Source organism: Cuculus canorus, chromosome 7 (assembly GCF_017976375.1).
Source record: "Cuculus canorus isolate bCucCan1 chromosome 7, bCucCan1.pri, whole genome shotgun sequence".
In the NCBI taxonomy this organism is placed as follows: Eukaryota; Metazoa; Chordata; class Aves; order Cuculiformes; family Cuculidae; genus Cuculus; species Cuculus canorus.
This window is the reverse complement of record NC_071407.1, coordinates 31,512,514-31,537,882: the sequence shown is the minus strand read 5'-3', so window position 1 is coordinate 31,537,882 and position 25,369 is coordinate 31,512,514.

Sequence of the window (25,369 nt, the reverse complement as noted above, 5' to 3'; positions counted from 1 at the left end):
TGCATTAATTAAACAGCCTGCCTGACACCGTATCATCTTCGTAAACAAACAAAGTGAGATTTTTCAGAAGCCGCGGTGTGAACTCTTTTCTGGAAATCAGTTATTAAGCTGCAGGTTTCTGTTTCATTTGCCTCCCTTTCACTTTAAAGCAAGCAGCAGCCACTGAGAACACAATAATGAAAGAGGTCATGGAGCACCAGTTGTGCATGAAAGATGCGAAAATTTACTGCAAATGAGACAAGAGCAGTAAATTCATTTTTATTCAAATTACTGTCATCATACATTACCACTTCTCCTGTAAACATTGTGCTTCAGACAGTGTGACAGCATATTATTATTTGTGAGATTATACTATTATTAAGCTATTAACATGTCACCTCCTGCTTGAAACAATGACTCAGCTTGGTACTGCATAATAGGACAAGTTAGGGAGACAAGGCGAGGTGACAGAGAGGTTAGTTGTAAGAAGGGAGGCCATGCATAGAGTGACAGCTGGCACTTAAAGGCTAACATTTATTCAAAAGAGCTCACATAATGAGGATGTGATTCGCTTTTATTTACATACTGTACCCATCCGCTTTCCATAAACTAATTCCTTTTCTTTCTGTCCACGCAAGACACCCATTGACTCCTGTAATGGACTCTTCTCCTGCCAGGAGAAAAAACTCCTTGAGCAAAGTTTTCCTCACAGCAGATGTCTAGCGTGGCACTGGGGTGATGGCCATGGCTCACGCAGGGAGATTGAGAGCGCTTGCACTGTGCCCCCACCCTCTTCCTTACTGGCTCTACGTAGCCCTGTAGGTATTACTGCCAGGTCCCCAAGAGGTTGCTAAAAATTAAAATTTCATAGTTTAGAGGCTTCGAAGGCCTCCAGTGTAAGGTGCAGGGCAAAGTTGCTGTGACATACGGATAGTTTACTTCTTATTACTGCAGTTCCTGTCCCTGCCAGTCCATCAGCAGAGTTATGCTCCTTCACCGCCCCCCTCAGCTCTTCCTCGATTTTACCTTGAGTTTTGTGAGGGTTTGGCAACCATGTCTGCCAAACTGCTCCAGCCCTTTGAACATTCAAAGAAATTCTTTTGCAGCCCTAAAATGAAAGTTCAACTACTCCACCTTACGGCCTGCTTTGTTTTCCTTCCACTTGGATTTGTCCTCCTTTCACGACCTCTTCTTGATGAAGTTGAAACCTGTTTATGTAAATATTCTTTTTCAAGCCTTTGCAGCAACCTTGAGGGAAAAAAAATTGTCATTTCTGAAACCAAGCAAACACCCAGCTTTGTTCTAAATTAGTTTGGGAAGTGCCTTGTGAAGTAGAACAAACAGACAGAGACATCAGCGAGTTACTAATGATCCCTTGTCAGACTCACAGAGAAGCCACAGACACACAAGATTGTAAAGCCTCCAAGGTTCAGCTTCCCACATGTGGGATGCAGTGAAAGCCATGATGCGAACGACGCTTCCTAGCCCTTACAAGTGTCATCTTAGCGCTACCCCAGGCTGGAGGAAAGCAACTTTCACGTCTTAAAACTCGGGCAATATATACTGTTTTGTTAACTTTATCCTTAAATAATCGGGGGCTTAGGAATATGGATATGCAAATGTGCAAGAGATGCTCATCTGAAATTTCTCAAAATTACAAAGGCAGTGATATTTGCTGAAACCACTGCTGGGTACCCACATGGTAAAGGCATTTCTGCTTACCATGAGTGGAAATGTTCCCTTTCCCTCTTTCTCTACTCTGTTTTCTCTCTCTCTTCTTTTGCTTTCCTTTTTTTAATGTTTTCACTAAGTACAAAGTAAGATACAGTGAAACGGCATCACATCAGAGCAGTGACCTCACGTCTGATCTCCCTGAACAGCATAAATCCTCCTTCCCTACCTCCGTCCCCCTGTTCCTCAAATTCTTTAGCAGCACACCAGCGCTGTTGAAATCACTCAAAATCCTCTTTCTTTAGTAAAATATGAGCTCAAAGCCTGCCCACGTTATGGCAGTACATCTTGTGAGGTGCTCTCCCACAGCACAGAACTGCAGTGGCTGCGCCCAGGCATTCTTCACCCCTGGAAATTGTGCAGATTTAAGCCATAATAATTAAATAACCTGAAACTGGAGTTCAGACAGTCAGAGTTTGCTGTGCCTCACTAGTACCTATTTCCAATGGGTTCCATTAAACCCAACTGGAGGAGGCTGCTTGGGTCTTCCTCTCCTAGCCTTTTCTATAGCAGACAACGTGTCCTCCAATCCTCTATCATCAGGCTCCACTTTAAGAGCCGTTAGTGGTTTTTCACATCGTTACCCACATATGGAGGCTGCTTCACAGCCTCACTGCTTTGATAGCAGAACCCTAAATTTCTGTCTTTCATGTAGGTGCAGGTAGCTGGCGCCTATATGTTGTAGAGCCAACTTCATCCACACTCGAGCACTATAAGAATGAAATTTCACATCTGTAGCCTACAATTTCACCTCTCACTTCTCATAAAAAAAAAAAAAGATTTTCTTTTAGTAAATATATATGTATTTAACAGCACAGTTTTCGCTTTGGTGGTGTCACTCTCATCTATCAGTCCACATCAATGTGCTTAGATGTTCTTTGCCATAGACTATCCCAAAGTGCCAGGATCCTCTGACCCTGCTGGTGAAAATGTCCTCAATCCCTAGATCAGCTCTCCAGGCTCCTTTGTGGAGATCTCCTGGTCAGCAGTTACTGCATTTTATCACCCAAGCAGGACTGGTACTGAGCTGCTTGTTATTTTAGGAGAATAAAGTATTCTGCAAGTTCATCCACAGAACACAAAATAGTCCAGTGAAGTTGGAAGCGAGAGGCTTTGTATTGTTGCCTCATTGCCTTTCATTATTACCCATTTTTTTTTTTGGAGCTATTTGTCCTTCATGCGTACTGTCCTCATCCACCTACCATCTCATGTTTATTAAAACACAAACATCAGACCCGAGAACCTTAGTCTTGGCTCCTAAACCCCTGTAAGACCCATAGATGGAAGCCATTCTCAGTTTGCTGAATGTGTACAAAATAGCAGTACCTTATCCCACTATTTTCTCCTGCAGCTAAACAAGAGCTCAGGGGACTGACTTACGGTGTCAGTTTTTAAAATCTTAACTATATGTGGACCAAAACCAAAGGTGGGCAAAATGCAGAATCAGAAAGAGTTTATGTGATTTTTAATCTGTCCAGTAATCACTGCTCTTAGGCAATGCCGCCCAGTGCACTAACAAAAGATCAGCACAGGAACCATTAAACACTGAATTTTCCCAGTGCACTGCAAATGCACTTATAAACACTGAGTAACCTTAGGCTTAATCGGGGTTCAAAACAGAGTTAAGCACCTCTTAAAACACATTTTTGTTTACACTGCTGCAGCTTAGACTTGCATTTCCTTGCATGGCATCAATCACATTTGCAGCCTTCATTTTCAACCAGGGCTGAAAAAAAGTACAAAAATTAGTCTTAAATAAAAATCAGTGATATTCTAAGAAAACAGAAAAATCACAAGGGAAAAGGTGGAGGAAAAACCCTCACAATTATAAAATCAGTGCAAAATCTAAAATATTTCTGCATTTCCCCTAGCATAGCCATAGATTATTTAAGCCGTAAGAGCAGTACAATCTTGTGTCCTTCACACTTTTTTTGTAATGGCTAACAGCAATGGTTGTCCCCACACTTAATAATGCTGTGCTCTAAATGTATGCTGCATTGTCCGTACACAAAATACGTTTAAATCTAACATCAATAAGAAAAAAAAAGTCATAAAGCAGGTAGCAGCTCAGTTGCAGGCAGTGTGCAGGCGTGCCAGCCAGCAAAGGAATGGTCATTTGGGCAATGACGACAAATATTTGATCTGATTTATCAAAGAAGTAGATGATTTGACAAGACCAAATCAAACCAATCTGCGATCCTCTCTCCCTGCACACAGGCAAACATGTATTTATGTACACAGAAACCACATATAGCATTTCTTCACATATTTAAAACAATAACTATAAGATTATTATTTTTTTTTGTACAAATAACCCCAAATTGCTCCTGTCTGTAAAAAACTAGCTGTTCTCTCCCAGCGAGGTGACAGTAGAAATGCACAAGGAGCTGCACGAGGCGGCAATGCGGGTTTTTCTGCTCCCTCTCTTGCCATCACACTGATCCTGCTCCTCAGGACCGTGAAGCCTGTTAAAAACTGCTGAAGGGGAGTCACCAAACCCACCGCTGCCTGCTCTGACGGGGGGATCTCATGTGTTCACTGCTGATTAGACTACATTATTTCTATTATCCTATTGGGCTTCACACTAGGAATAGAGGCACTTGCCCTTATTTGAAACTAGCAGACACCAGGAGAATTTGCTGATTGCTAATGAGAAAGCTAAGGTTTTGTTGATATCATCTGGGACGTTCTTGCTGTGGTCTGCTATTAAGATCTGGAGCTCTACATAACACACCATATTAAGCAGGCAGTGACTTTATTATGGGATCAGTATAACTTTTCATGTCTGGTGTACACCTAAAGCCTAGGCTAAAACACCTTTTTCCAGAATATGAAACATAATATCTTGGTGCTAGCTGCATTATTTAAAAAGGGGCAATGTGGTTCATAACTTTACATTTATTGCATACTTTTAAGCCACTTGACCCATATAAATATTACTATAGAGTTGCCCTCAGTTATTAAATTCTTATTGCTTATAAAAAGGGCAGCAGGAAGTATATAATCTATAGACTAAGACGTGTTTTTTTTAAAGGGGAGAGGGAAGAATAAAAAAGGAGGAAGGCTGGAAACAAATGTGTTTTGATCCTGTCCATAGCCTTGAAGTTAATACTTTTTCTGGCTTAAAGCAAAAGTCTGTTTATTTAAGCTTCGAGAATTAGGTACCCGCATAGCAAGTAGGTCTCTACTTTCTTGAAGTTGAACTGGAAACCCCACCTCTTAAAAGAAATTGTTTGCAGAAACTTTTCAGTCTTTATTACAGCCAAGGCCAGGTAAAAAAGGGACACAAGCTTTTGCTGCAGCTCCCACACGGCCCTGGCTATCCAAGAAAAAAACCACGCTGCTCTGTGGGCTATTTTCAGATGATTCTCGTGGGCTGGCGCGATCCAGCACTACCCCTCCTCCGGGTCGCAATCCCGCTGGTGCACGCCTGCACCCTTGGATTGTGTTTTGCACGCTCATGCATGCTCGCACACGTGCGCCTGGATGACAGCAAGGACAACACATTAACATAGGTAATTTTACTTCAGAGTTGCTTGGGGCAGAACCTCGAGACCTGGAGGTTATTGCTGTCAAAGTAGGACCTTTTTCTTCCTGTCACTTCTTTCAGAGATGAAAGGAAAGATTTCCCTTAGCCTACAGCATTTAGCGTGCAAACGCTCCACCACAACATTTTGAAACTATAGAAATCATGAAACCAGCCTGTGACCTTCCATTTCAGTGACAGTACAGGAATCCCTTGAGCAGCGGAGGCATCCTCTGATATTTGGAAAAGTGTCATGTTTTCTTTACTGAGAAAACTGTCATATTGTTGTTGGCATAAAATACAACACTTCCTGGAGTTGTGATTTCCTTGTTTGCTACAAAATGTCACCTGGGCAACTGACATGTTTTTGTTTTGCTTAGAGCAACTTCCCACTTATGATATTCAAATCAAGTTGATATTGATACCTTAAGCTGTGCTGAAAGGAGCGGCAATTACCGACATCTGAAATTCTTCAAGAAAAAGGCAGTTTAGCTAAAAGATGCGGACCCTCACGACAATGGCAATCTGGCTGCAAGTTAAACACAACCCTTATATAATTTGCAACCTATTGATGTGCCAGGCAGTAATTCTCCAGCAGGAAAAAGTCTCGGGAAGAAGCAGGCTCAGATAAATGAGATGCTTCCCTAAAATAAGCAACTGAGTGTTAGCTGGGAAAAAAAAAAAAAGAAAGAAAGAAAAAAAGGGAAAACAAAATGCTCAGCCTGAAGCAATAAGTAGAGCTGACTAGAAAAGTACAGTGCTTTTAAATCATCCCTGCACTAACAACTTAAAGTATAAAAGGATTTTAATCTTAGCTAGCATAGCTTTCTTATAGCTTTGCTTTTTAGGGGAGGGGACAACTTTAACCTTTGAGTCAGAAGGATTGCTTTGTTTTAACCAGTTCTTTTTTTATATTGAAAATTAGTAACACTTTCTATTTATTAATTTTGAATATTGCAAGTAGCAACTTTGACTGAAATTAAGGCTACTGAGAGATGTCCCTTTTTTTTGCACAGCTAAAGAGCTGAAGGGAAGAAAATCATATTTACATTTTTAAAACTCCGAATGGTTTCAAACCAAACAAAAATTTAACTCTTTAATTAACAATGCTACAATAGTTAGGAAAATTAAATTGGCAGCTTAAATCATGCAATCTGAAGCAGCAGACGATCCTCCAAGCGCACTTCACAAAAGAAGCAGAATGGGTGCTGAAATATTCAAGGTTCATTTAACATTTTCTGTGAGGTTTCTGTGCCAAAGATGTCTTAATGGAAAATAATAATAAAAAAAAAAAGGTTCACCTTTGATTGGGGCAGAGGACAGAGGGTCATGTTTATTGCTTTCCAGTAAGTAGTTAATGATGCCAGTTTTGATGTCTGGGTGAAAAATATAAACAAACTAAAGTATACACATGTATATCTGTATGCCTAGATATGTTTATCTCTAAAAGCGCTCTGTATGAGCCCTGAGTGAAGCTACATTGATACAGAAACAGAATAATTACTTCTCAACAGAAACAACAAAAAAAATCCTTTTAAGGCGAAGACAGCATATTGTGTTTGAAGTCGTAACAGGAAAAAAAAAATCCTAAAATTGTATCCATTTAGCAGATACTCTGCTTCATTTAGGAACTCTGTCTTTTAAATGAACAAGCAATTTTTTAACAGATTTACATGTTTTGTAAAATATGTCAAACAAACTAAAGAGAAGGTCTCCTAATTACTCATCAAACAGACTCCAGTCAGTAGGGAATGCAGCTGGAGTGATATGTTGCACTAATGTTAGGGCAGACCCAAAATATTTCCTCTTGGAAAATAACAACAGCAGCAGCAGCAGCAACACCCTCTCAGCAGTGCCTGAGGGCTCGATCCTGCCAGGACAGCTGCCTGTGCTGGGCGCTGAGCGCATGAGCAGCCCAGGCATCGCTGCGAGGTGAGCTGGGGGCTTCAATTGAACCATGCACATCATCCTTTTGCAGAAGAAGCAATGGTATACATCTTTTTTTGCAATATATGGGATGTTAAACCTGCGCTATTTAGTATATAATTGATGAACAAAGTTTTAGGTTCACACAGTCTTTTCGTCTTTTCTTTCCTTATTTTATTAAGTATCCGCCGTAGCAAGATTTCCAGAGAAGACTAAATTAGAAAATACGCAGAAATGCTTCCTGTTTTTAATGTGGAATTATATTAAAGACTATTTGGTAGGAAGAGGGCAAGCGTCACCATTAAGCATATTAACAACTGTCCCTTTTAACAAAGCTTTTCACTTCTCTCAACCTTGGAACTCATTTGAAAATAAGATTATAGCCAAATTAGTGGCCTTACTTTCGTGTGCAGTTCAAAGTTATCTGATAATATATATATATATATATATATATATATATATACACACACACACACACATATTTTTCTGGCATGGTAGTCATAGTCAAGTTCCTCATTCCTACATAATTGTTCTAATGCAGGGCCCTCTTATCCCGTCCTCCCTTTTCGGCCAAAACTCTGACTCACTTCATATGGGATTTTTTTCTAGGCAACAGCTCTGGCGTAGGGCTCACGGTTTGTAACTCTTCATGTCTCCCCTAAAGGGACCGAGCAATGTTTGGCATATCCCCAGTGCAAGACATTTTTAAAGGTATATTTAAGATGTGTGCGTCGTACTGCGGAGCATATGTGGCAGAGTTAAAAGCAGTGTGTAAAGGTTTGTGAAAATTCACAGCCTAAACTGGTCTGACCCTCACCGAATGTCAGCCTCACTTCTCCAGCAATTATTAAATATAGAGAATTCAGATTGCCAGACTGGAGTAAATATTACACTGAATAATTATTCTGATGTGCACCTTAATAGCTGCAAACAGAATCAGGCTGATAATTTCACTTGTAGGCAAGAGCAGAATTGGACCTGTAATTAACACTTTTTTTCTGATTTATTCTGTAATTCATATTTTCAACAATATGTAATCCATTAGCAGTACAGAGAAACATGCAATAACTGCTTGGGTGGACTTAGGATTCTTGGGTTGTTCTCAGACAGTTGGGGGGGGTTGTGATTTTTTTTCCCTTCACAGTTTGCTTTCACTTATATTGGAACTGCTCTAGTATTTCCATAGGATTTTTAAAATAAGTAGAAGGATTATTGGTCATGCTCCTTGAAATTCATCACAGAGTGGTGCTGGCTTTGACTATAGCTCATTATTTGTTGCATTTCTCTAAAGTGGAATATGTTCAGGATGCGCAGCCTTCAAAGGTTTGCAAAGAGGAAAACAGTCTCAGCACAATCTGCCTTCGCATCAGCTCCTGTAGGGTCCTTAAATAACTTCTCTCCAACGTGGCAATATTTCAATATTCTGCTAAAAGATCCTTGTTAACAGGAGAGACCCCAGATCTCATAACTGAGTTTTTATTACAAATCCCAGGGATGTTTGTTCTATAGATAAAAAGGAAAACTTCTGCCGTCTTGACTTTTTTAAGGTAAATGTTTCAGGGGTTGTGTTTTTTAAACTATGTATATTTAGTAAATGCAATTATCTACCTTCTACTAGCAGAACTTTATTTTCTTCCTTTATAGTAATATATAGATCTGAAATTCCAAGGGTTTCTGGTGCTTTTCAGCTGTCACTTCAAGTCAAAAACGTGGAGTTCAGCAATAAAAAAAAATTATATATAATAAATTTAACTTGACCTAACTGAAGGTCTTTAAAGTGAGCGGGTATTTTTGACATTAAAAAAAAATATTACCGCAACTGTATTATCCACACATCTCCTTGTTTCTATTTATACCACCAAAAAACTATTCTCCAAAATGTGCTCTGAAGTTCAGTCCCTGCTAATATCTGTGACAGATGGTGCTTCGGAGAATACACTTGTATAAAATGCAAAAGACACTTTGCAACGTTTCAGGTCATAAACCAAAAAACATAATCTGATATACAATAGCACCTATACGTCCACACACATCCATAGGTATTGTTTGATTGTGGAGAAGCCCCTTGTTTTAACAGCCTCTTCCGCAGTCCCGTGTGCGCCCAGTGCGGCTCTTTGGCCCACGATACGGATGAGCCGCTGTTTAGCACTTATCGGGCTATTTTATACACCCAAGTAAACTTTCATACTCTGGTTCAAATTTAATCAATTTTTTGTTTTGCAGCCTTTTGTAGATTGAGTCTTTTGTTAAGAAAGGACGTCTTGTTTCCAAAACACAGCACAAGTAATTGCTGGCATCAGAGTGCCACCAAAAGGTAGGAAAAGAAATCAGCAGCCAGGCACTGACCTTTGCAGAGACAGCTAAGGTTATGCACATAACATTTGCTTGTTTACTTTGCAAAATAAGCAATGAGTTGGAAACTCCGCGCTTAGCAAGCGTTTCGCTACACCTGAAAAGCAACACTGACAACAACAGCAAAACCCCACGGTTGTTCTTGGTTTTACTGTTGTTGTGCGTGGAGGCTGTTATCTGCTCCGCTCTATATCTATCATGATGCAACTTTAATAACGTTAGCCAAGACTGCTCAGAAAATCACAGCTGTAGCTGGAGGCAAAAGGGAAAAAAAAAAAAAAAAAAGGAAAGAAAGAAAGAACGAGGGTGAAAAAAAAAAAAAAAAAGCTAAAATGAGGTGCTTCTCCCAAGCCTCACCTAGTGAGCTGAGTATTGGCTTATGCGTGAGAATAAGCAAACGAATCGATCGCTGCAGTAGGTTGATGGCTACTGGTCGTTTTGATGGATATGACGGTAAAAAAAAAGTCCAGATTGGTTCACAGTGGACCTCAAACCATGTCAGCTAAAACCAAAGAGACAAAAAAGTGACAGCTGCGGAGAGTACACTGCAGGCAGTCAATGGTTCCTGTGATTTATTGTTCCATCTGCCTTGCCGCTGTGAGGACAAGTTCCCCCTGATTTGGTTAAAATGAAAAGGACCTCAGAGAGCACAACGTGTTTTTTGAAAATGTGCAGAAACTATTTTTTTATTTCTTGATTTATGTGCCTTTCCCCCTCCATAATGTTTGCACCAATTGTTACCCAATAATGCTTACTGAAAAATGTGAAGCTTCCCAACCACTAAGAAATCCTCCAGACTGCCCCCACCCCTCCACTCCATCACAGAAAGAGAGGGGGAAAAAAAAAAAAAGGAAAAAAACCTTACAAAAAAAAAAAAAAGCACATAAATAACCCATGCTATCAAACACAAGCCAGAAAACTAGTTTGTCTATTTTTTAACCTTCCTGCTTTCCAATTAACAGCCGTGTTTTGGAGCCTACGAAGCTGTCAGGCTGTGAGGCGGTTAAAAGCTGGGCTCGGCAATGGGTGGTGTGGAGCCATTTAATATATTAGAGAGTTCAAACCCGGATTATAAATTTGCCTGAGCCACCCAAGTGCTATGGCCAACAGTTTTCGATTAGCGGAGGGTATTGCCGGAGCTCAGCCCCGCCACTCGAGTGGAGGGGACGGAGCCTTTGCTGTATTTACACAACAACTTTTTTGCCATTTCTGACTTGAAAAGGAACACTTCCTTCGTGTGGTTGATATAGCTTATTACCCCATTAAAGTGAAGCACCGCACAACACTTCTGTCAGGGTAACACCGAGGCCTAATCAACACTTGGAAGTGTAACACAACACAAATAATCTCGCTCCTCAGGGAAGCCCGAGTAGCAGCCTGAGAAACGCTTGGGTTTTTTTCCCGGGAGGATTCAAGTATGCCATAGCAGAAATATGGTTAATGTTTTAATACATTTATGGAGCATAAATCATAAATGAAGCATTAAGCATCCGGTTCTCTCTCGAAAGTTTTAACAAATACGAGCAAATTGAATGAATCTGGTAGATCGAGGTATTGATAGTTTTCCACATGCATCGCACGGTTGGAAAAAATGGATGCGGGGCCACTGAGACCCGTTGCATCCTCGCATATATTAGAATTCCCGCCGCATGAAGCAGTAACCCACAAGAAGCAAAGGGTAGGCTCTTCCTCTCCCCCTTCAATAAATGTTTCACACAGATCAGCAAATTTTCAGCAAATTTCCCATGAAAAGGCCGGCCGGGGCCCGCAGTGCGCAGCAAGGCGCAGGGTCCCCGGCGACCTGACCCTGGTGGCGGCCGCTTCCTGGCTCTAGGTTTCCTTCAGCCTCGCAGGTCTAGCCCGGTGTCAAAAGCTGGCCTTGTCTCCTGTCTCAGGATGTTGGTTTTACCTCTCAAGTGTTTCCTGAATTTGCAAAAATTCTTGTGTTTTTTGTTGTTTTTTTTTTTTTCCTGGCGGCTGTCTGCAAGCGGCTTAATGTTCAAAAGCCCTTTTACCTTTTCCAGGGAGGGAGGAGGGGGAAATACAACAATGACAAAAAGAAGAAACAGAAAGAAAAAGAAAAGAAAAGCAAGAGAAAACAAGAAGGAAAGAAAGAGAGAGAGAAAGAAAAAAATTTCTTAGTCGCTACTGTTGAGCAGGGGATTTTCTCCAGGGACCAGTTCTACTTTTGGAACATGTTATTGTCAGGCAGAGGTCAACATCTTTTACCTCTTTTTTCCATTATTCAAAATAAGTATTGATGTTATGTTTTAGCTATTTAAAAGCCAGCTGCCTTGCTCATTTCAGATATTTTTCCTGGTATTATTGTATGTGGTAATAGCTGGCCTGTGTATCGTCTTTCACAAAATCTAGCCTTTCAGGGTCTCAGTCTTCAAATGATATCAATCAAAATTTATGCAATTCAAAATCCATATGTATAGAGTCCCAGTTCACCTCATTTAATGATAATAGTAAACCACATGTTGTGTACATGTCTGAAACACTTTTCTAGTTCTTGACTGTATTAACCCTAGGGGCACTATGTTTTTGTACAGCTTGCCCAACTGAGCAGCATAATATATTGATTAATACTTGGCAACAACTGCATTCTTGAATAATAAAACCATGAACAAGGTAAACGTGTACTAATAAAACAAGAAGAGTGTCAATATTATTTGGGGATGCATGTTAATAAAAGATGCTAAAGAACAGGCGAGCCCCCATCCCCACAATTAACGGAGTGCGATGCCTGATATTGGTCCCTTTTCCAACCCTCTGTGATGTTGTTATTCGATAGCCGCCTCACCTACCTGAGCATCCGTGGAGTGGCCACAAGAAATGCTCCATATTTATGGGGGCTTCATCCAGTGCATATGAAAAAGTTAGATGTTTCTGCAAAAGGCAAACTAAAATTAACAATATTTCATCATTATCCTGATCCTTCCTGGGCAGAGCTTGATGCGGGTATCACCAGCAAAGCCTGGGAACTGTTACTGATTTTACAATAGAATTTGCTTCTGACAGACTGCATTATTTACTTAAGGCTTAATATACAGTTAGAAATAAGATTTGCTTTCATGGAAAAGCACTAAAACATTTGGCAAAGGAAGAGCCAAATGTTTTCCTTAATTTGTTTTGGCAACTCTGAAAAATAGATCCCATTACATTCACGTTTGCATTCCAGAAACATAACAACGAATGATAATTTTACAAAAATCAAGATATAATTAAAAATAGTGTGATATAATAAGCAGTGAGAGAAGGCAGAAGAATGAGAAGAGACGTGCTGGAAAGCACTGCTTTCAGCACAGGGGATGACTGAGGAAGAAAAAAGCAAAGGACACCAGCTGAAAAGCTATTGCCAGAGCTTATTTATTTATTTTGGGGCTTAGAGGGGAGACAGTGGAGGAGGAAAGGAAAGTAAAAATTGTTTAACCAACAGTTAAAATAATATCATCCTCTTTTTTTTTAAAAAAAAAAGAGGAAAGAAAAAAATCAATATTTAAAAATAGGTTCATATTCATATTTCAGTCATTTCACTTTTGCATGAAAACAAATATTGAGGAATTAAACACAATTATGTTTTGATTAACTGAAGCTGGTTCCTAAAGCCGCAAGGTAGAGCAGCAAGATTGCATCTGTGTCTTCCTTCAATGCCATCCACATGAGTCACAGCGAGGCAGGAAAGCTGTTGACAAATTAATACTTTAAGAAAATAAACTATGGTCATGTTGAACATAGAGCAACTTTATCCTGATTAATTTGTGTTGGAGTCGCTCCAGCCCCCTTTACAAAGCCGCGCAGTTTGTACAAATGTAATTTCCTAATATTTACATGAGGAAAGCCTCAGCCGTTAAGCTTTGCCTCCAGTGTGAGTTTTGTGGTTAGTAAAAAGACAATAAAAATACAGAGAGGTAATTGTAAGCACATTTGGAAAGAAAAAAAAAAAAGAGAGAGAGAGAGAGAGGGAGAAGGAAAAAAAAAAACCCTGCTTTTCTCCACTCCTCCTTGCAGAGCCCTATAAAAGTGTGCTGTGCTGCGGCGTGCTCGCAGGGACCGCTGTGCCAGCCGGCACCCGACAAAGGTTTCAGTAATGCAACACCTAATGCTTAATAACGGCTGTAATGCTGCAAGTGAACCTCACAAACACACCACCCTTCCCAGGGCTGGCGCTACCTACCAGCGCCGGTGTTCTCTAAAAGCTGGTATAAATTCCGATTAGTCTGCCTAATCGCACGGTCTCTGTCATTTTATGTCTTTATTTAAATAGAACGTCAGGCACTGGTACAATTGTCTAATTTAATAAATATGGGGAGGAAAAATGCCGTTATAATGTGTTGCTTTGTTTGAAGAATATTAAAAATAACCTTTAGTTTTAATGAGATTTTTTTTTCCCCCCATCAGTTTACACAATTTTCCAGATGCAAAATGAGCTTTTGGCTGTAAAATATTTTATCACATTGTCTTACACAATAAAGATTAGATGTTTTCACTCTCTCTCAACTCCACCGCAATTATTTTTTAGTGTTTGCAAATCATAATATCATTTAAAAACCATATTTTATACCTCATCTAAAATACTTTTATAGCTGTGTGATGAAAAAAACCCAACACAACATCTATTTAACTACTCTTTTTAAGTGGTTGTAATATGCTTTGGTATAATTTCCCAGAAAAAGGCACAGTTAAAAAAGCTTAGCTGTTCTTGAAAACAAATCTCCCAAGAAGCATCTTTGCAAAAAATCCCCAGAATTTAATTCCCCTGGCTGAAGAGCCCAGAGAGCCTGAATATAAAAATAGTAGCCCTGTCATTTCACATTCATTAAGTGTGAAACTCAGAAATTAATAATGTAAAAATATGCTTTTTAATTAGTCTTACATTCTGCCCAATGTACTTAAATGGGATCAGCAGCTCCCTAATGATTTTTTTCTTAATAAAGTATTAGCCTGTGATGCACTGGGGTTGACAGGTATGATAAACTGGAAAGTACTTTTGGAGGCGTATGAATGATACCAAAATAGTACTCTCCCATTTAAATGTAATTAACATCAGGGAGCAATATTACATGAGGAGAAGCCTGCAAGATTTTTATTTCAGGGTATTTTTTTTTTTCATTTCTTGTTTTATGAGTAGTTTGATGATTGCAGCAGTGATTTTATAATTTAATTACCTTTGTTGAAAGCTAAGCTTTTGCTAATAGCGGGTCAACAGGATCATAAAGCAGTCTTCAAAAATATTAAAAAGGAGGTAAATCCCCTTAGCTAACCTACACAATAAGAGCGCGGGTGCGCATGTGTGTGTGGAATGCATTTTGTAGATGTATGTATATATAGGCTGTGTGCCTGCTCCCCTGTTAGTTGTTTACTGTGCTATTTCAAATCAGTATTTACTCTCTAAAGGCACTTGTTATAGATTAGTCATAAGAAAAATAAAAAAAGAACTAAAAGAGGAAAAAAAAAAGAGAAAAATAGAAGTAGAAGGGAGAAAAAAAAAGAGGAAATCAAAACAAAACAAAAAAAGTAAGTTGTGGAGAAACCCATCTGACGCACCATGGATTTTGCCTGAACAAGAAGGGCTGCAGCCTGAAACTGGTCGCTCTGGACCAGTAAACACCTCTCTGGCATCCAGCACCGCATCGCAGTGGCCACGGCCTTTCTACCGCCCTTTCTGAAACATTTTTTTTTTTTTTACATTTCTAAAGCAGCTGATTTTAAAATAGGAGATAAAAGATTACTGTTGACCTGCACTGCTTGAGCAAGAGTATTCCCTAACTTATTTATATGCCAAATGTCACTTGTATTTACTTAAGAATTTCTTCTCATATCTCGAAGTCGCAGTGCTCCCCAAAGATGCACTTGCCATAGGGTAAACAAGCAGGGAGGAGGGCAGTGTTCCTGGCTCCGTCCTTGTGAAACCGGTGGTTCCTCCACGTACGTCACCTCTCCAAGCACACACTGATATTTCTGTATGTTTCCAGGCTGACGGATAGGTGGGCTATGGTGCAGGGTGATGTAAACAGCTCATGACACTGATGTGTGGCGGTGGTCATGAAGGGGTTCTTCAGATGGTGTCTTCACATCAGCGTGCACTGTGCGAGTTGTGCTTCTTGCCCAAAACACACCCCTCTTCTCCATCATGGTCTGAAGTTGGAACAAAGTGAAACTTGGATTTAACCAATCTAAGCGGCCAAATCGCCAGCCAAATGCTGGCCAGACCATAGGTAGCGAAAGAGACTTTCCACTTCGATACTGATTTTCATTTGGTTTATCTAAAAATAGATAATGCAGCAAACAAACAAAAAAAAGTTCATTTTTTATTGTTTATTTGTTTGCTTGTTTGTATCGCATCCATTCTAAAGACATTCTTCAGCAGTGATCCTGCTTCTGAATATTCCAAATGAACTGGAAGGCCTTAGGGAAAGCGAAAATATTCATCTCATATCTAAGGTGGCCAAGGGATGGGGTCAAAACATTCAGGTACAGTGCCACATTGTTATCTCAAACATCAAGGACAGTCAGGGTAAGGGGCTCAGGGGCCAGTAGGTGCCTAGCCGGTACCAGTGCCGCATGGGACTGCAGATGCATCACTACAGGAGATCCGTTTCTCCTGCTTTCCAACGTCCTTTAAAAATGCGTTCATGAAATGTCATTTCTTTTCTATTTATCTCGGTGGTACAAAACTGCCTAACTATTGGCTATACGTGAGCTCTTTTATAATATTTTTCCAATCACAAACACCATTGCATTGTTCCCAGGGGATTCCTGTGATGGATCTATCTATCTATCTATTTACGTGTTCATGAATCAAATCATCAGAGTGGAGAAAGTTTGTATAATCTATAGCTTTCATAAGATTTCACTGAACTTATACTTCACGAGGGATCTCCAAGAGTGTGACGTTATCTTCACCCCTCTCGGGTGCATGCCAAACACCTTCTCTTTTCCCCATAATTTACTATCCTGTCAAAAATGCTCGACTCACCCCAAAAATCAAAGCTTAAAATTTATTTCCAGCTCCCAGCCTGCCAAAGAAGTTTTCAGGAGCAGAGGGGTTTTAATGGGCAGCTGAATCAGAAACTAATCATCCAAACTGCCCTCACATAAACACACGCTGGAAAATTTATTCCTGAGATATTTGGGGTTTTCCTGATAGAGAATAAAAGACAAATAATCGAACTTATTGGAAAATATTTACATAGGGCCACACAGTGCAAACCTTAGGAAAGCTGAACAGTATTTACTCAGAGGAATAGCCCTGGTGAAGGCAGAGGAGTGGATACTGCGTGGCTGTCCAGGGAATTGGAGGGAGTTTGTCTGAGTCAGACACACAGGCAACGGCCCCACACTGGGGCATCATAACGCTTTAATTAATTAATGTCTGTAAACTGTTTGGTGATCTTGGGATGAAAGGAGTTCTGGAAATGCCAGGTATTATTGAAAATTAATTACTCCAGACTTCCCCCCAAATCTTCCTAAACATATTTCATTTTTTAATCTATCCTGCTGCTTTAATAAAGCTTATTGCAGAATTATTTTCTGCTAAATATTAAAGGAAGAAAGATGGAGCTATTTAAGCAGCAGATTGAGCTGCAGCAGAAGAGACTGTAAAAGAGACGTATGTGGGGGGTGAATGAAAGTCCCTGTGCATGGGGCAGCCACTGGCAGTGGACATAGCAGTGCAAATGTGCTTCTTGAAGTACTTTAGCCAACATTTCCCCATTGTCTCCTTCAATGGCCAAGCCAAGACCTGCCATTCACACAGTTCTGGAGGGATTGCTGGAGACAAAGCCATGGAGATGCAGGACCAGTTTGAGGGATCCAAGGACAATACAAACTGTTCCAGCCACCGCCATGTATGTATGTCAGCAAATCAATCACTCTAAATGCTATTCATCATTCAAGCAAAGGGAGATAGAACATGCATATTATTTATAGAAGTCTGAAATAATTTTGTGTTACTTACTGAAGAGTCACCTTCTGCATCATTGAGAAGAAAAAGGAAGGTCCTGAAAGAGATTCCGTATTCTAGTCTCACCAGGTACACTTTGGGTAGCTTTGAATGCATGGTCAAAACAATCAGCTGCAATAAATAAAATAAGCACATTATAGTACTTTTTCAAGTACGCATTTATACATATGCATTGTAATTTACGTAATGCACAAATTAATTTCTCTTGTTGGAGGCAATTGCGTTTGCTGAGAGAAGGAAGAAGCAGTGTTAGTAGGACCTCCATAGTCATTCCAACCAGGGCACCCACCAGTTCTGAACTCTGCTCGTCCTCTTGTCTTCCTCCTTCTCTTGCTTCTTCTCATCCTCCCTTCTGCAGAAGTAAGATGTACCCCCAAAATACATCATAAGTCATGGCTGAATGAAGGTGAGATCTTCTATTGCACTCCTGCAACTTCTTTTCACAAATTCTGAAAGAAATGAGCCCCTTCCTTACCATCCTGAGTCAAATCCATGTGTCAAATCCACAGAGATTGCCAATTTTCAACAGAAAAGTGTATATTTCTTCAAATCTTCCTCTGGATACTTCTGAAAGTGAACAGCAGATGGGGCTACCGAAATCATCACATTTAGAAAAAAAATATGAAAAACAGCCTTTTACATTCTGAAAAGCAATTTATTCTACACCATTTCAAAAAATAAATAGGATTCTCCTTTTCTCTTTTAAGACATCAATGAATCTGTCTCATAATGGGCTTTTGTAAACCGATTATCCTTGATAATCTCATTAGCTGAAATTATTTTACTTTTCTAACATGGTAGATTTTTAAATACCTTTTATTTCATATCCCTCTGGGCACATTGCAGTGAAGTTTACTATTAAGCAAAATAATTATCTATCTCAAACCTTAACGCTAAAAAGTAAAAAAAAAATAAAATAATTACAATCAAAGGGCAGATATTAGACTGAAGAAAGTAGAAGAAAACCCACAACTGAGAAGAAAAAAAGGGAAATTTCCGCAACCAGGCAAATCTCTTCTCCCTGTTGACAAATAAATCATAGTTGCTTTCCTTCCTATGCATATTAAGAAGTAAATACTGGTTGATGCAAATGACCTGAGGTGGGGTTCACAACCTCCCACAGCAGAGTAGAGCATCAGCAGCGCAGTGGCTTCATGCTTGGGCGTTGAAAGCACGATGCTCCTTCAGCTCCCACCGGCCAGGAGTTGCATCAACCACTTCTGATACAGACCTGAGCAATTAAGAAATGCGAGTTGTTTCAAAATAAGCTTAAATCTGCATTTTTACATTTGGAAGTTTGCAGTCATAATGGGATTACGGTGTCGGCAGAAGGAGGGAAGTTTGCAGCTGTACTGGTTCGGGGGGTAGGAAACAGCTGTTAAAATAGAGGACTAATGGTGATTAATTCTTATTATGTGTTTGAAGATCGCACAATGAGTTCAGGACCCAAACCTTCCCTCAGGGAATAAACTGAAGGAGGAGAATTTAAGAAGAGGGAAAATAGAAGCAGAATTTTAATGTAGATTTGGCCTAAATGGCCTGGTCTTAAAACATTTTATTAATATTTAAGTATAATTTAAATCAATGTTATTAAGACAAAAAATACGTAGCTGAGGAAACCTGTAATTAATGCATATTTATACAGATTGGGAAATCACCTGTGCTCTCTCAAAAATGCACACATCGGGACCAGATAAGGAAACACCCTTTCAGCTCACTGCATAGGGGACAAACACTGGCAGACACTGACAGTGCTGGCCAGCCTGTGGAGACCCCCTACACCTTTCCATGCCCTCCTCAGTACCTCCCACACCATGATGGGAAGAGATGGGGAGAGATGGGGAGAGATGATGGGAAGAGATGTGAAGAGATGGGAAGGGATGGGAAGAGATTGGAAGAGATGTCATCCCACTTCTGCATCCACCACCATGGTGAGGGACACAGGTGACGACATCGATGAGAAACAAACAGCAGGAAGAGCCCAACCTGGGCTCAGCTTGATTTGCAGCCTCCAGAGAACCTGCAGCATTTCCCAGATTCAGGGCAATTCACATAAGACCCAGGTTATTTGCTGCAATATTGTGATCAAATCCTGTAGCCGATTTTCAGAGATAGGCGATGTGCAGGGTGTTCTGGGGCTTCCCCAGAGCACAGCAGGTAGAAGATATGAGATTTCTATTTATATACTATAGCCTGGCCAGGAAAGTGACAATTTAATGGCAAAGTTAAAGGGGGAGAGAAGCAGCCTGGAAAGGCCAGCAGATGCAGGCAGTGTCCCCCAAGCCCCTAAGACCTGGTGACCTAGCAGGCTGCAGAGGGGTCCTCAGGAATATCCAACCCCTCTACCCTGAGAAGCTGCTCCCAGCTCATCCACTTTGTGACTTGACAACTTAACATGGCTCTCATGGCCCTCACAGAGACAGGAAAATGAAGAAAAAATAAAGGTGAACAGCAGCAGTAGGGCAAACTCCAAGATCAGGGGTTTGTTTTTAAGTCAACACTTTAATGAGGATTAGTCAAATACAACACCTGTAGAGAGATTTCACTGAAATATTAGAGGGGAAAAAAGAGTAAAAAAATTAACAAAAAGCTGAATTTTTTTATGTAAACTTTTTCATTTAAACTTTGAAATCATATTAATTTTTTCAAAGATCAAAGTGATCACAAAAAGATTTGGGAACCAAATGGAACTTCCTTTATCGAAATAACTCTGTCTATGATTTTCCTGTTGCCACATTTTTAAGATGTTTTGTTTTGCAGATATGAAAGAATTAACAACAATAACTCATGACTGTGCACCAAGTGTACCAAGAAATCCTCTCTTTCACATGGCTGCGGCTGATACCCATTCCCAGCAGAGCTGGTTAGTAAATTAAAACATTCCTTTTAGCAGCAACTGATAACTTCGAGCTGATGATGTAGGTCAAAGACATCTGTAGTAAATTATACCCCCACAACAGGAGGAAGGGGTACTCTTGGGACATGAAGATAGTGTGGATTCCATACTGGAGACCAAAATACACAGTTTTACTCATAGCTGCTGCATAACCAGATACCTCATAACCAGATACCTCACAAAATAACCAGGTTATTTTGCACCTAAGCATCAATGGGTCAGTGATAAAGGCGAGTACGGATTTGTTAACCGACAGCCACGTGGAGGGGTGTGGGGTAGGACGTGGTTTAAGTACAGGGTGCTCAACCGCAGGGCTCTACGTTGACCGGAAAAAAATGTACTGGCCTGCAAATACCTGTGATGTTGTTTGCCAGCTTTGTGGGAGGCTGGGGTTTCAGCAGTGTGTCCATGTTATAATTAATAAGCAATTTCTGTTTGAATGGCGTGTTTTGTCTTCATTTGAGCACGTTCTCTGCAAAGACAAAGATCAAGACAAACCTACTCAGAACACAACGAAGATAAAAGGGAATCATAAAAAGAGACAGACAGAGGAAAAGAAAGAACAAGGAAAAAGAGAAGACAAAGAACAGGGAGACACCAAAGAGGACACAGAACAAAGATAGGCAAAATGAAAAGACAAACAAAAGACAAAGAACAGAGATGATAGAGCACCAGAAAATATGCAAGAGAGGCACAAAAGGAAAAAAAAGGGGGGGAAACAGCAACTGAGAACAAAGAGCAGAGAACAGAGCAAGAACAGAAACACACAGGAAAGGAGGAAAAATGGAAGAGAATTCAGCCAAGACTAGGCATGAAAAACAGCCTAAAGAACAAGAAAAAATAAACACAATGAAGAGACAAAACAGCTAATCGTATTCTGATTTGCATTAAAAAATAAGTCATGGGAACACAGGCTCAGCCACTGAAATGTTGTCAAGTTGAATGTCAAGATTCTGGTGTCCTCTAAATTCAGACCGACTGGCAGTACTTATGGTGTCTCACGGTTGGGTTATGTTGCTGCACTGGCTGTGGAAGAACAGGACTGGTGAGTTGAAGAATTCATGCTTGATGTTGAAGAAGAGGCAGAAACCAGTGCTGAGGAAGGACTGTCTTTGTTACAGCGTGGATTTAGAGGGAGGTACTTGCAGGCAAGGGATGATCAAAAACCATCAAAAATTGCTTTGTAAGGGTAAGAGACCCTTCTCCAAGGTGAACTAAGGTGGCAAAGGCATAACTTAGGCCTTCTACAGCTTCTTTTCAAGAAAAGAATGGCAGAAACCCCTACAATTTTAATATATTTCTGTTACTCCCTCTGTTGAAAAAAATGGTATTAAAAAAACCCCCATCCTGACAGTAGCCGTTGGCAGATACCCAGCCATGATGGAAATGCCAAGAGTTGAAGCTTTTTAGCTGACCAAAACAGTCTGTAAGTGATTCAGCAGTAACACCTAAAGAAATCAACCAGATTTCTGTCCTACTTCAAAAACTGAGCAGATAAATCATTCACAAATCTTGATGACAGACAAAAACCCAATCTGGGAGGTGGAGAGATTTATGGAGAAAATGAACACTCAGGAGTTTTATGCATAATGCAAAAAAAGATATAAAGGTCTACAGGATGCTGAGGTTTCCCTGTTGCCAGGTAGAACAGGAGGACGCTGGAACAATGGAGCCAAACCAAGCCAGGGAACTATTATGATAAGGGCTTGAGGGGGGCAGTATTTCCTGCCTAAAGTTTCTTGCCACATTCCTTGTCTGGTCCTTTGGCTTTGCAGCACCTCCTCGCTTCCTTGACAGCCCACCACATTTCAAGGCAGAGGTCATGGGCTGGAATGGAAGCAGCATTTTCCAGATTTGAGACAAAGAACTCCACTTTGGTAAAACAAACTTTGAAGAACCTCAAAGGGTGCAAGGTCCAGTTCAGTCTTGTAAGACTAGATCTTCTATCTACCAGTGGATTTGGCCCCGCAGGTGTTTTAAAACAGTAGGTAAGTTAATGCATCTGTAACTAAAATATTTGTCTCTTTCAGGTTTCCTATAGACCAAGGGAAGTTCTGGCAATTACATGTCACACAAATGTGAAATCGTACAAAAAAAAGCCTCTTGAGATGCCACAGCTTTTCAAAATCAAACTTTTTAGGTGTTTGTGTCGTTATTCTAATTGAAACACTATCCTTTTTCCTTACACAGGATCAATTATGAAGAACTCAACTAGCACTGATTTTATGCATTTTCCTTTGGTACACCATATTTTCTTCTATTTGAATCCATTAACAATTGTATCACGTTTAATGTCTCTAATACATAGAGCCATATTACTTGATGTTTTTCATTCCGTGTTCAGTTAGCTGGCGGTATGGAAAAACTGGTGTGCAGTGGGTTAAACACACTACCCATACTGCTCGTTGGTTATATTTTATTTACTAGTATTCTATAATGTGCTATTTTTTTCTTTTTCTTTTTGAGATTTCCTCATTTCTTTCAGAACACTTTCACCTTATTTCAGTCTGCTTCTCCCCAGGGGGGCAGAATGGAAGTTCAGAAACTTCATATGAACTTCCTGAAAAAGAAACAGATCACCTATTAAAAAACACAAGTGGAATGTTCTGTGAATATAGATAAATACACACCAAAAAAGGAGCTGGCTTTAATCACAACGTAAGTTTTAAAATTCATTGTTGTACTCATTTTATTGATTTAATACTGTATTTATTATTTATTATTTCTATGGCAGATGAAATTGTACTCTCATTATTTGATTCAGGCTAATCAGAGGATAACATACTTCTTTTACACTTTCACCTAAAGACTCTGCTGGTCCTTCAGAAGCAGACTGTTTTCCAGAACTGCAAAAAAATTCCTTTCTGCCACGCAATTATGGCCATTTCCCTACAAAATTATAATCTGTTTAAAAACTAAAGGTAATATTTGAACTAAAATAATTGCACACACATGAATCTAAAGTAGAAAGGTTTCCAGAGGGGCTCTGGCCTTTCAAATGGTTTCATTGCTTTTAAAACACTTGTAATTGGACTTTGGGATGTGCCCCAAGGTACCTTTCCCCCAGGTACCCAAACTTTCACCGGTAACACTGCTGCTGGGTACTGGATGTGCTCTCCTGATCTTAGTTTCCCATCACTCAAGACCAAGACCGTGGGAAGAAGAAGTATTTGCCAAAGATGTTGTATATAACATTGTGTGTAGACACCCCTGTAGAACTACACCTGCTTGCCATGTTCTGGATGGTATTGTGATCTGTTTGCCTTGTAACCAGGTTAGTTTAGAGTTTTGACATTATTTAACTTAGGCATCATGAACTTCACAGATATTTATTATTCTTGCATCCCAACATCAAAATTATGATACTAAATCATCAGTTTCCTTGGAGAACAGCAAGTACCACTAAAAACAGACTATTAAAATCAATTCAAATTACACAAGGCAATGGAAAGAAAAATTAAAGCAATGAGATTTTCATGCCAACTGACTTTATCCTAACTGAGAATGATTTCCACTCTTGCTGATATTTGATACGGTACCTTGCAAGATCTGGTTTGAAGTTCATCTTTTAGCTTTATTTCAAAAGGCCATTCCTTTTGAAGTCCCTGCTGCCAAAGTGCAAGCTTGGGGTGTCCAAAAGCACAGCTGTACCCAAATCCCCAAGCTGCCAGTCTGCAGCCCTATAGGCTGGAGAGAAACTGTTGGATGGGCAAAGCGCCTCTTTATGACCTCCATGAGCAGGGCTGCACTCTGTCCCTTAGATCAGGTGAACACAATTAGTATAAGCAAGCAGTTTTCACACCCTGTTCTGGTGAGGGAAGCTCTTCACTTGCTTGAATATCTATGAAAGTAAAAGAAAAAAAAAAGATTCATTTTCAATTCAGTCTCCCAGAAGCACAAGTGGTCCTATGAGCAAAGGTATAATGTGAACCGAACTGGTAGCATCTTTCTCATGAACATGCAGCTCACCCCTAGAGCTTGCCGTCAGCGTGGCTAGCTGTGAGATGTGAGACTCACACATGGCAACCTAGGCTTCAGAAAAAATAGAAAAAAATTTAAAAAAACCCAAACCCACCACAACAGACCTGATTTCTGATAAAGAAACTGAAGAAAATGAAAAAAAAAAACCCAAAAAAAACCCCAAACCCAGTGTACCTCACTCTGGGAATATTTCCACAGACAGACACAAAAACAGAGAAAGCTCTTGGACTCTCCAGGAAGACTTAAAAAGTAAATTGTTTCATCTGGTTACTTTAAGTCAATTTTCACTCCCTAACTTTTAGGGTTTCCAGAGGTAGGATTGAAGATGCTCTTCCAAAATCTCTTGGGATCTTCCCCGCTTTAGGGTATGTGAGGATGCCAGCTGTACCCTTGCAGCAGTCCTGCAATCAAAACTTCTCCATCTCTTCTCAAGACAGAAGATGACACTGCTTCTGCAACACTGCCAGCCTGAGGCAACATACAACAAGCAATAAAAACAGGGAAGAATTCCGCATCACTGATATTCAATGAAAAAATACCTATGAAATCTATAACATTTGTGTTTTGTTTTTCTTTATTTTTCCCTGAAAAAAAAAAAAAATGGATACTGTGAGAAAATCTTCCCTTCTGCTTACGTGAACTTAAGAAGAGCAAGGAGAATGGACTGAGATGCAGAGGTGTAATTTAAATGATGTTATGTATCAGCTCAGTCCATTCTCAAAAATTTAGCCCTCCATGACATTGAGAACAGGCACAATCCCAAACCACAGCTGTAAAAAACATCGCTCATTTTAAAGGTCCAGTTGTGCTGTGGGACAAACATACGGCTCTTACTAGACCATTCGTTCTTTTCTGCTATACACTATCTGAATTTTATAGTTTGAAAATGAGGGACATCTTACCCAATTAGGTAGTCCATAGCCTAATCAGCTTCTTTCTCTACCAGGAAAATATTATGTGTTTCAACCCAGCTGTTCCCTTGTGTTGTTGTGTTGTCAGTCATATTCTG